Raw genomic sequence first — 12,269 nt, forward strand, 5'->3', positions numbered from 1 at the left:
GACTGGGATACTGCTCGCCCGTTTGTCATATTAGCGTACAATTCATCACGCCACGACACTGCACGTTACTCGCCGTTTTAACGCGATAGCGTTAAGGAGCTCGTGTCGCAGAAAAGCCGGTGTCGTCGGCGTCGGGTGTCGGCGTCGGCGGCGTTGACCGTGAGCGATAAATCACGGCAGGCGCTTCATAAATAAAAAGCAACTTCCAAGATTGGCCCGGTGGGAATCGAACCCGGGTCTCCGGAGTGTGAGACAGAGACGCTACCACTCAGCCACGAGTTCGATGCTTCCAAGCGGTGCAAACGCGCCTCTAGTGAATGCGGTGTTGCCTTCGAAACCAGCCGTGGAAAGTTATACTGCGGTGTATATCGGTAATTATGAACATGTAACGTACAGAAGTCACAATTACACGAGTTGCGAAGTGCGTTTCCGCGGCATTTCTTTTGCGCTTTCCGCACACGCAGAGCCATCTTGCGGCAAACACAGAAGACCCCCTCCTCTCAATGTACGGCGCTGCCCCGACAGGAGGCGCGCCGCGCGCGCATTGGGACCGCTGCCAGGCGCGTCGCGGGACTCCCTCTCCCCTGACGACGCTTCGCCGTGCTTCCGGTTTAGATTACTATCTATCTCTCTGCGCGTGCCGATCACGACGTTTGGATGGCGTAGATCGTTTCCCCTCCGAGACACCGAGTTCTTTGGTTCGTTTCGTTCGCTCAGGCGCACGTTTCGTTGTCGCGCCGAACGCTGCGTTGCTCGACGTTCACCGCGTGATAGGTGGGCGCTAAGTCCGATGCGGGGCGCATCGTAAGTGATTGCTGTGCCGTAGCGCATTGTCTTATACCCCTTGGCGGGTCGACGGGAACGCTGTCGCGTCCCACTCTTGAAGGCGAAGCTTAAGCGTCCTCCAATTTTTATTTATTGTGCGGCCGAGATACAGTATAGCTTTTTAATACAATACTGTCTACCCCTCAAGAGTCCATGTCTTAGTATACAAGCGATGTCATTGCTCGAGCCCAAGAAACACGCCAAGTTGCTCACCGTCGCCTTTGTGCTTCTCAGAACAAGAGTAAAAGCATTTGCGACAGTAGTCACCGGGACGCCGATTATATTCTCGGGGATCTTGTCCCTCTTCAATCTCCCACCCGCCATTTCGGCGTCTCGGAAGAACTGATATCCCGCTACTCCGGCGCTTACCGGCTCCTCTGTCAGGTAACCTACGTAACCTACGATATGTCTCCGGTCACACCTACTACTCGCTTCATCCAGACTTCCCATGACGTCGTTCAGGTCAGCCGCCTAAAACGCTACCAGTCCTTTTCTGCCTAAAAAGCAGCGGGACGGCGCTTCCACGCCAAGTGGAAATATGTTACGCAGCTCTGCACAAAGCTGAGGAACATGAGCACGAGCTTAGGTCTGAAGAAGTGAACGGTTTAATGACTAGCCTGCTTTGTCAATTACTGTAAAAAACTGTACAATCTGTAAATAAAAAAAAATATGCGGTATTACGTGACAAGACCATGACCTGATTGTGAGGCATGGCGTAGTAGGGGAATCTGGAAAATTTAGACCACCTGGGCATCCTTAACGTACACCTAAATCTAAGTGCACGTGTGTCTTCGCATTTCGCCCCCATCGAATTGCGGCCGCCACAATGTATATGCGCTACTCGTCTTGCTTCTTCTCTACAAATACAAGTTTAGACTAATACAAAAGTATTAGTCTAAACCTAACTTAACGGGAAGCTTTAGCTCCTACCTGGGAAATCATCAATCCTTTCTTCTTACGACCACTGCACCGCAATTCATGAGTTATGTTGAACTTAAAAGAAACAGTTAAAATTAGATTTCAGAAACCCAATTTTTATTTAGCTTCCAGTTTTCTCAATTCAAAAAAATTGCGAAATCTCAAGAAACTAAACTAAAGATGATGTCGGAATTCGCTAAGCTGCACCTAATATTTCATTTAATGCAGACAAAAATGATATATCATATGCCACCCTGAAATACACCACCAACTCCTGAATATGGTATTCGCAAAATCTTAACAGGCATTGTAACTTCACATAAGTTATAAATTCATACATCGCATTGGTCCGATTGAAATGCTCCAAGGGATGCAGTTTAGAGGGATGCGATATCAGTTTTCATCCGCACTAACGGATTTGTAAATTTCGTACTTCTTTTTCAAATTTGCCAATTTCCGATAATTCTTGTCAGTAATGCCATGGCCTTGATCAAAATTATTATTGCAGCGATCACTGTGATCTAACGTTCTCTCTTGAATGCAACAATTCTCCTTCATATCGGTTGAGCGATTTTCTCATAAAATCATTTATGCGTTTTACATGCATTTGAGCAGCCGGCATCGAAGAAGGGCCCGAGCTAAAGCTTCCTCTTATTGAATCACACTGTTCTTAGAAAACACAAGAAAAATAACGCTGACTATACCATAGAGAAAGAAATTTTAATTTCTTTCTCTATGATTATACCGCAGCCCGCGGCCGCAGTTGTGCACAAATAAACAGAAAAACAACAAAGAAAGGGAACCCAATGCAAGCTTTGCGGGAGCTGTTATCTCGGCCAGACATCTCACCCGTAATGTCGACGAACTGTCTGGCAAGGTGTCTAGAAAATCGTGGATTCATTGCAAGTCGAGCAAGTAGCAGGTTGTCTTCAAGATAACGCTGACACATAAGCGCGCTCGTTTCCAAGTGCCGTGGGGAAGCAACAGTCTCAGGGTGTGCTTCTTTTTATTGTGTTTTCTTTAGTTGTGCGTCATTGCATACGTCCCGGCGCGAATTTCAAATCTTTAAGGTTGATACGCCACGTGGTGGCGAAAAAAGAAACTAAACGCATGTCCAGAATTCCTGGGTATGTTTAGTCAGCGCGTCAACAACAGAAAGAAAAAAGAGAATAGCATTGAATGTCTTCTGCTCATTTTGACGCGCTGCTTGCTGCACCAGGCTCTGGCAGATGGTGTTGAGGCTTTCGCAACTTCCCACATGACCTACCGACACCATCCGCTTGGACTACGACGTAAATTGGACTCTCAATAGCACCAGACGCACGCCCCTTTCCTTGCTTGCTGGAACCTCTTATGTACCGGTGTGTTCGAATAGAGTAAATTACGGATAGAACAGAATGGGGATAATATAGAAAAACGACGTCGAAATACCAAATCGAATATCGAACATTTTCTCTTCATTTCTAAATAAGTTTTAAAAAATGTTGTATAGAGTCCATTCTGGCAAAAAGGATAGGGCTATTAACATTACTTTATAAATGCATGTAATGCCTACCGCTAATGGGCGCCTGCTTAATTGACGAGCTTGTAAATAAGAAACAACTGCTATTAGTCATTTGGTGCGCCATGAGAATGATAGTAATAAAACGATGGAAGAACACGTCAACAGGTGCGCTTGAGGGCTGCGTTCGCTGAAGGAAAGAAGTGAGCAGATGCCACACCGCAAATTGTTTTAAAGGGATGCAACTATGCTGACACTGGCCGAATAATAAATTTATTTGCCTAAATTTAGACAAGTTTGAAAGTTAGGCTGCAAAAAATGAGGAATTCGTGTTGAATGAAAAGTGTGGGCAGATGTTATTTGCCCCGTGTGCTCGCTCAAATACCGCAATGGCTATCGCCGCGGTTCTCCTATATACCGTAGCACCAATCGGAACAATCCTCACTCACATGGATCCTCTGCCTTCAGACTGCAAAAAGTATTCTTCTTTCTTACATTCGAACAGAAACGAATATTCGACCATTAAGAAGAGTACTTTCTCGATTCGAATACGAATGAAGTAGTAGCAAGGACTATTCGACTAGTATTGAATATTCCAATATTCGTACATGTTAAGCAGAGTGCCTGATCTACGGCCACGTTCGAACGGATACGACATGAACGTTGCTCTTTCTCTCTCTCTCTCCCTCTCGACACACACACACACACACACACACACACACACACACACACACACACACACACACACACACACACACACACACACACACACATGTCTATATATAATTAACTAATTAACTTCATAATGAATTATTTTGAGGCACGTATTGCAATTTCCGGATTGCACCGGGTGAGATCGCAAGACGAATCCATTTCATATGCATTTCTAGGACACCAGTCTCTATATATTACCTCCAAACGGTTGGGACGAAATAGATGAGCGTTGAGTTACTGCTGTCCGTCTATGCATAAGAGAGCAAATTCGTGACTTTCTCTTAATTAGTCGAATATGTGCTTCGATCTCTCTTGCAAGTAACGTCCGCCTCTCTGAACAATCCAGCTGAAGGGCTAAAATTTTGTTTGAGTCATCATCTGTATTTATCTTCGTTTCTGCAACAGGCAATTTTTAAATTTTTTTTTTAATTTGAAAATGATCATCCCATATATTTCTGCATGAGGCATCGCATTTCTGAAAGTTCACCTTCTAACACTTGACAGTGCCTATTAGCATTACCAAGTGATTTCTAAGAATTCATGTGGAGCTGGAGTTCTCTCAACGATTTATGCGATTACCGGGGCTTCCTCTCTATGTAGATCGCACATTACATTCCATGGACGCATCCACAAGTCGGGGCTCACATTGCTGCTAGAAGTAATTTCTTGAAGTGTAATTATCGTAATTCGAGTAATTCATTGAAGTGAATCACTGAGTCAACGAAGTCTGGCAATTTCTTTACAAAAACTCGCTCATTCACCGCTTTAGTTGATAACATTATCACAACGGTATTGAACTAACCCGCATCATTGTTTCGTGATACACGCCATAAATTACGTGGATGATATGCGACGCTCACTGCATCTCGTCTACTTTGTTTTCGCCTGATTTGAGGATCTGCACCGCTTTTTACCGCGTTCGTCAACCGCGTGAAGGCAGCACGTGCCCCGTGCTGAGATATTTTCGCGTTGTGCTTTGGTTCTCTCGTGCACGGACTGCTTTTCTTTCTATTTTTCACGGAATTGCAGCTCCCGCTCGTCTCAGGTTTCTTCTTTATTGTCGTTGCTCAGGACAGTCAAGAATTTGATCCACAATGTAACTTTTAGACGCCACATACGATCCCAAAAGCGTTGACTATCAGCTTCAGAAGCATGAACACCGAAAACGGCCAACAAAAGCCCCCCAATTTACACAACTCTAGAGGCTATCATTGTAATCCCTGTAGGAGAAAGTAGAGCAGTCATAGAAGCAAGTGGTGTTCGCAAGTAGGGAAAGAAGAAGAAGACTCTGTTGTGAAGAACGTTTGATCGCGGCTGAAGTCCCGAGTAGTTTCACGGCCGCTTTCATTGGGCTAGGCCGGGGATGCAGAGCCAGAGTATAGTAACGCAAGCAGCAACCTCCCGGTGGCCTTGTAGTAAGTAGTCAGGCACCAGATGGGCCTGCGTTACCATCACAATTTCTGCTGTCTCCTGCTCGGGTGCTGTGCCGATGGCTGCTCTGACAATGGCGACTATAAAGGCGCAGGTTGGGGCGCCATGGGATCTTTACGGAACGAGAACCTTCGCAACGGAGGCGCCTTGGCGGCTGGAGCGGACTGCTGGGGGGAGGCAACCCCACAGAAGGGGGAGCTCACTTCTATCTGCGGGGGCGTCCGCCATTGGGAGCGTGGCAGATCAGCGAGAAGCACCACCGGCCGAACCTACGTCAAGTGCAACCAAGAAGGGCACATGAGCAGAGATTGTCCCACTGCTGACTATGGAGGACGACGAGGATGCCTCAAGTGTGGCGAAGAAGGCCACATGAGTAGAGATTGAATGCAGACACGTGGGCGGAACACACCCATATGTGGGCCGCTACGCTTCGTGTGTGGCCAAATTAGGCATTTTGTGTGCATATTGTGCTATAATAGCTCGCTTATTTTAGGGAATTTCGAAATTTCTATATTATTGATGATGATGTCGATAAATATATTCTTATACCTGCCACTATCTTGTATTTCTTTTCCGTGTTCGCATTCGCAGTTTTAATATTTTCGTGCGTATATGTGCGCGCCATCCGTGCGACGTCAAATGGGTAATTTACACGGTATGGAACGCAATTGGGCCAAGTGAAAGTACATGCGGTCCAACAAGAAATCGTGCGCTTGTCAAGCGTCAAAGCTTCCAAGCGTCAAGCGTCAAAGCCCACAAATGCGAAGTTTCAGAGTTGGATGTATGTTGTTCACAAATTTATGGCTCGTCAAGAATGGGGCATTCGGCGTCATTAGCAACGCGAAAAAAAAAAGGTAATGAAAGAAGAAAATTTACGTCACTTTTTGTAGTCAATGGCACGATTAGTGCAGTGTACCTAATATGTCCCAGAACTCGACGTGATTAGGCTCTCCTCTAGGCCCTGGTAACTGCACATTCGCTTAGATGAGTGGTGGAACATCGAGATCAGCTGTTTAGCATCCTTCTACAGAGCACCGCTTCTTTCCGTCACGACAAAAGCATTCGTTGTTTGGTTCTGGGTGTATCTTCCCGAAGGACGATCATCCCGTCGGCCACCACAGCCGCACGATGGAAGCTAAATAGGACATTTGTGCAGTCTTCATAGCTCATTAGTTTTCACTGATCGCGTTGATGGAAATAGAGAGCGCACATAGTCTTGGAAGGCATAGTCCTAATAAAAAGCCGCCAATAATGGTCAAGTTTCTTTCGTTTAAGGGAAAGCAGTGTTATCAAGCGCAAAGAAATTAATAAGTTCAGATAATATATATATATATATATATATATATATATATATATATATATATATATATATATATATATATATATATATATATATATATATTTATAATAAGTGTGTCCTAGAAATGAGAGGAAGTAATAGGTGCGAAACGCGAAACCTGCTGTTGGTGCTTCTTCCGTAGCATTATCAAGGTACGGAGCTGTCTCTTCGTGTTTGCTACGGGCATGCCGTTGCTTTCAATCAACTTATTTGAGGGTGCTGGTTTATGGATGCGGGTAGGAGCGCAGTCACGTGGTATTCCTTTCATATTTCGTGAGGCTTGTTTGCAGTCGGAAAAAATTGCGCGGAATGATGAGTACGTCGCTGAAAACATAGCAGCTAGATGTCATTTGGGGGTGCCTACAGATGCCTCATTGACACTTTGATAATTAGGACAGTAGTTCCCGAATTAGATACTTAATTAAATATTGAATTAAATTTCAGGAACGAAAGAATTACTGGCGGCTACTCCACTGCGTTGGAAAGAATGTGCACAAGTTGTTCTTCGAGTAACGCAACTGCTCTTTTTTTTAAAGTCTTAGTGCATGATAGTTGTACCCTGCAGGTATACTTCACTCAGTAGCGGCAATGAAAACAAGCCGGAATCACTCGAAATCAGAATCAACAGCAGTCATGCGCAGGAGCGCTTATAGTCGGTCTCACAGAAGAATAAAGAAGATAGAAACAGAGAGAGGCTGCAGTTTCGCGAGAAAGGTGGTTGTTAAAAAAAATGAAATTATGGGGTTCTACGTGCCACAAGCACTTTCTGTTATGAGGCACGCCGTAGTGGACTCCGGAAATTTCGATCACCTGGGGTTCTTTAACGTGCACCTAAATCTATGTACATGGGTGTTTTCGCATTTCGCCCCCATCGAAATGCGGCCACCGTGGCTGGGACATCATCCCGCGACCTTGTGCTCAGCAGCCTAACACCATAGCCACTGAGCAATCATGGCGGGTGAAGGCGGTTGTAGTATTAATGGTAGTGCTAGTCTTCGAAATGACACGATATGTCTTGAAGTGCAAGAAATATATATGGGGTTCGGAAAGCTGGCCGCCTCCCCCCCCCCCCCCTCCCCCCTCGGAGAAATGAAAACTTTCCGCCTATGGCCCACGCCAAGGATAGTTGTTAGCTGTTGCATATGGCATTGCTCTTCAATTTCCGCTGAAGAATTCGTGTCATATTTGTGAAGCCTTTACACCTTCGTGCTGTCTGCGCGGGCTTACCACGCACACCATAGTGCTTTGTTCGTTTCGCAGCTGAGTGCCTGTGTGCGTGTGCATTGCGTACTCAATAGAATGCTTTCTTGACATATTATGCCGTGTATAGCAGTGCAATGCCTGCGTCGCATAGACTAAACCCGACCGTGCAGCCAGCGCCCATTTACTTTGGCCGGCGCTGCTCGCCTATATCGTGCGGCTTCTCTCTTCTGTAACATTAGAAAAAAAAATCTTAGATCGATAAGACTTTAGCTTCGTAGAATTCCAAGCAGGTCACTGAGATAACTTCGAATTGCGGGAACTGCAGCCGGAAGGGCAGTTCGTCTACGTACGCAGCGGAATTGCATCGGCAGTGCTGCAGCACAGTAAAATGCGCTTTTATTCACCCATGCATTTGGTGAGTTCGCTGTCTAGCTTCAGATTCTTGTTAACAAATTCGCATTAGTGTTCTTGAGGTGACCTTGGCGGCACTCATTCGGCGATGTCATGTGTGTTCATCGGTAGCAAAATGGAACAATTAATGTGAACAAAAAGTGAACCTGGAAAAGCCCTAATGGTGAAACAAGAAATGAAATTCGATTTCATATTTTCTGCCGATCCCAGCATAGTGCAGGATGTAGAAATGATGGGTAAAGTAAAATGCGGTGATCATAGGCTAGTGAGGGCTAGGATTCACCTCGATTTGAAGAGAGAAAGAGTAAAATTGGTTAAGAAGAAACAGGCCAACCTAGACGCAGTAAGGGTGAAAGCAGACCGATTCAGGTTGGAACTTGCAAACAAATATGCAGCCTTAGAACAGAGAGATCAAGATGACATAGAGGCAATGAATGAAACCGTAACTACGCTGGGCTCAGAGGCAGCAGTTGAAGTGGGAGGCAAGGCACCAAGGCAACCAGTAGGCAAGCTCTCCCAAGTAATAAAGGAACTAATAAAGCAACGACAAAGAATGAAAATGTCGAACTCAAGAAATAAGTAGAATTCGCGGAACTGTCAAAACTGATCAACAAGGTGAAAATAAGTGACATTCAAAATTATAACGCGAGAAACACCGAAACCGTAAAAAATGGCGTAGCCTAATATCAATGAAAAGCAACCTTGGCATAGGACAAACCAAGACGCATGCACTCAAAGATAAGCAGGCTAATATCATCAGCAATCTGGAAGATATAGCAGCGGAAGATTTCTATACTGATCTGTACAGTACCCAGAGGAGCGAGCATACCTCCATGAGAAACAGTAATGAACAGGATACAGAAACTCTTCCTATAATTAACCATAAGGTCAGAAGGGTACTGCAAGGATCCTGCAAGGAAGAGCGGCAGGACAAGATGGAATAACAGTCGATTTAATGAAAGATGGAGGAGACACAATGCTTGGAAAACTGGCAGCTCTGTATACGAAGTGTCTATCGACTGCAAGGATCCCAGAAAACTGGAAGAATACAAACACTATACTAATCCACATAAAGGGAGACGTTAAAGAATTGAAAAATTATAGGCCCATTAGGTAACTGCCAGTATTATACAAAATGTTTACCAAAATAATCTCCTATAGAAGAAGTGCAACACTGGACTTTAGTCAACCAAATAACATTCCGGCTTCAGGAAGGGATACTCTACAATAGATTACATCCATGTCATTAATAAGTTTATCGAGAAATCCGCAGAGTGCAATAAGCCTCTCTATATCGTTTTCATAGATTACGAAAAGGCATTTGATTCAGTAGAGATATCAGTAGTGATAGAGGCATTAGGTAATCAAGGAGTACAAGACGGTTACGTGAATACCTTGGAAAATATCTACAGAGGTTCCACAGCTACCTTAATTCTAAACAAGCAGGAAGATACCTATAAAGAAAGGGGTCAGACAGGGAGGCACAATCTTCCTAACGCTATTCACTGCGTGCTTGGATGAAGTATTCAAGCTATTAAACTGCGGAGGCTTAGTAGTAAGGATCGACGGCGAATATCTCGGCAACCTTCGATTTGACGATGACACTGTTCTATTCAGCAACACTGCAGACGAGTTGCAACAAATAATAGAGGACCTTAACAGAGAGAATGTAAGAGTGGGGTTGAAGATTAATATGGAGAAGACAAAGATAATCATGAATAGCCGGGCAATTAGGAGAACAAGAATTCGGGATCGCCAGTCAACCTCTAGAGTCGGTATAGGAGTACGTTTACCTAGGCCAATTAATCACAGGAAACCCTGATCATGAGAAGGAAACTCATCGATTACCATTATCATTGAAAAGGAAGGTGTGCAATCGGTGCATTTTACTAGTGGTGATATGTGGGGCAAAGGCTTGGAGACTGACAAAGAAGCTTGAGTACAAGTTAAGGACCGTGCAAACAGCGATGGAACGAAGATTTCTAGGCATAACGTTAAGAGACAGAAATAGACCGGCTACCAAACGTGTATAAACGATGTTCTAAATGACATCACGAGAATAAAATGGAGCTGGGCAGGTTATGTAATGCGCCGGTTAGATAACCTTTGGACCATAAGGGTTACAGAATGGGTACCAAGAGAAGGGAAACGCCGTAGAGGACGGCAGAAGACTCGGTGGAGCGATGAAATTAGGAAGTTCGCGGGCGCTAATTGGAATCGGTTGGCGCATGACAGGGGTAATTGGAGATCGCAGGGAGAAGCCTTCGTCCTGCAATGGACATAAAAGAGGCTGATGATGATGATGATGATGATGATGATGATGATGATGATGATGATGATGATGATGATGATGATGAGACCTAATTAAATTCGGTACAGTGAACCATGACGCAGTGGTTGACAAGAATTGTGCTGTCTACCACCGGCTATGTTTTAAAAATCCGTAAAACTAGACATTCGTAAACATACCCTATACTTACGGTCAACGCCGAATTCTGCCTGCTGCGATGCTGTGCACACATGCAAGAACACCGGATGTATTTCGAAGTGTTTTATTGCGCATTTCATCTTGCACTTGTGCTGCCAGATTTATCTTCACGCAAACCAACCACAAAATTCAGAACGCGAAGGCACGCATATAGAAAGCCAACGAAGCGGCTGTCGGCTGCCCCTGCGAGCCAAGCGCCATTTGCAGACTTGGAGACAGGGTGTTTACAATAGAGCACAGCTTCCACCTCGAGGCATCATTTGCTTTCGGAAATCGCTACATTCAAAATAGATTCACATGGGTCGCGATGAAAGCGATCCAGAACTAATTGTCCCCGGGATCAACCAAGAAGGGGGTTGGTGCTTTCATTAAAGAATGACTCCGGCGCAAAGAGACAATGTCAATAAACAGACATGCTTTAATTAAAACAATGCAATGTTTATTTCGGTCAAACAAAATTTCCGTCGTAACAAATTTCCGTCGTCAAACAAACAAGTGTGGTGCTTACTTTATTACATATAACATGTATCTATTCTTCAGTGTTTCCTGAAAAACAAAAAGCGTTCACGTTGTATGAGTAGCAATGCTGTGCATGCATGCGGTGTCCGCAAAGACCACCCTCGCAAACTTCGCCTACTACAATATATTGCTCCTCGCATGTTTTCGTGTTTTGGTCCGCCCTGTGTTCTCTGAATTCTGGTGGTGCCAGTTCGCCAATTGAGAAGTGCAATATTTTCGCTGGTGTTTGCGAGGTTGGTTTCATTACCGTCAACGCGTTCAGATAAAACTACTGAGTTGTGAAGACCGCACAAGCAGTGGCGTAGCTAGGTCGTCTGGCACCCGGGGCTCATAGGTATTCTGTCACCCCACTCCCCGGGTGTAGCCGGCGGAAAGAGGGGTGTCTTCAGACGTATATGACACCCCCCCCCCTCACTGGCCCCTTGCACCCGGGGCCCATGGCCCCCCGGCCCCCCCTGTTGCTACGCCACTGCACACTTGCTCAATTTAGCTTCCATCGTGCGGCTGTGGTGGCCGACGGGCCGGTCGCCCTTCGGGAAGATACACGCAGACCCAAACACCTAATGCATTCGTCGTGACGGAAAGGAGCGGTGCGTTGTTGTACATAGGATGCGATATAGAATGCGGCACCCACACGGTCGGTGTTTCGCTGCATCGCTTTCCCTGATGTACAGGTGATCTCTAGTTCAACCACTCATCTAAGCGGGTGTGCAGTTACCACTGCCTATAATGGGGAGCCTAATCGCGTCGAGGTGTGGGACTTAATAAATGTAGTGCATTGATCGCAGGCCTATATGGCGCTATTCACTACAGAAATTGATGTAATTTTTCCTTACATTTTACTTTTTTTTTGCGTTTTCACGACGCCGAATGCCCCATTCTTAACGAACCATAAATGTGCGAACACCACACATCCTTCT

At 45.2% G+C, this 12,269-nt stretch overlaps 1 long non-coding RNA gene across 1 annotated transcript; it reads left to right on the forward strand.

The window, feature by feature from the left end:
- The first annotated feature begins 5,235 nt into the window (after positions 1-5,235).
- On the forward strand, positions 5,236-5,944 carry LOC139055851 (uncharacterized). The gene is made up of 2 exons (XR_011511941.1): positions 5,236-5,373; positions 5,478-5,944. It is a non-coding gene; the product is annotated as an uncharacterized lncRNA (long non-coding RNA).
- Positions 5,945-12,269: the final 6,325 nt, after the last annotated feature.

This window comes from Dermacentor albipictus, chromosome 1 (genome assembly GCF_038994185.2).
Source record: "Dermacentor albipictus isolate Rhodes 1998 colony chromosome 1, USDA_Dalb.pri_finalv2, whole genome shotgun sequence".
In the NCBI taxonomy this organism is placed as follows: Eukaryota; Metazoa; Arthropoda; class Arachnida; order Ixodida; family Ixodidae; genus Dermacentor; species Dermacentor albipictus.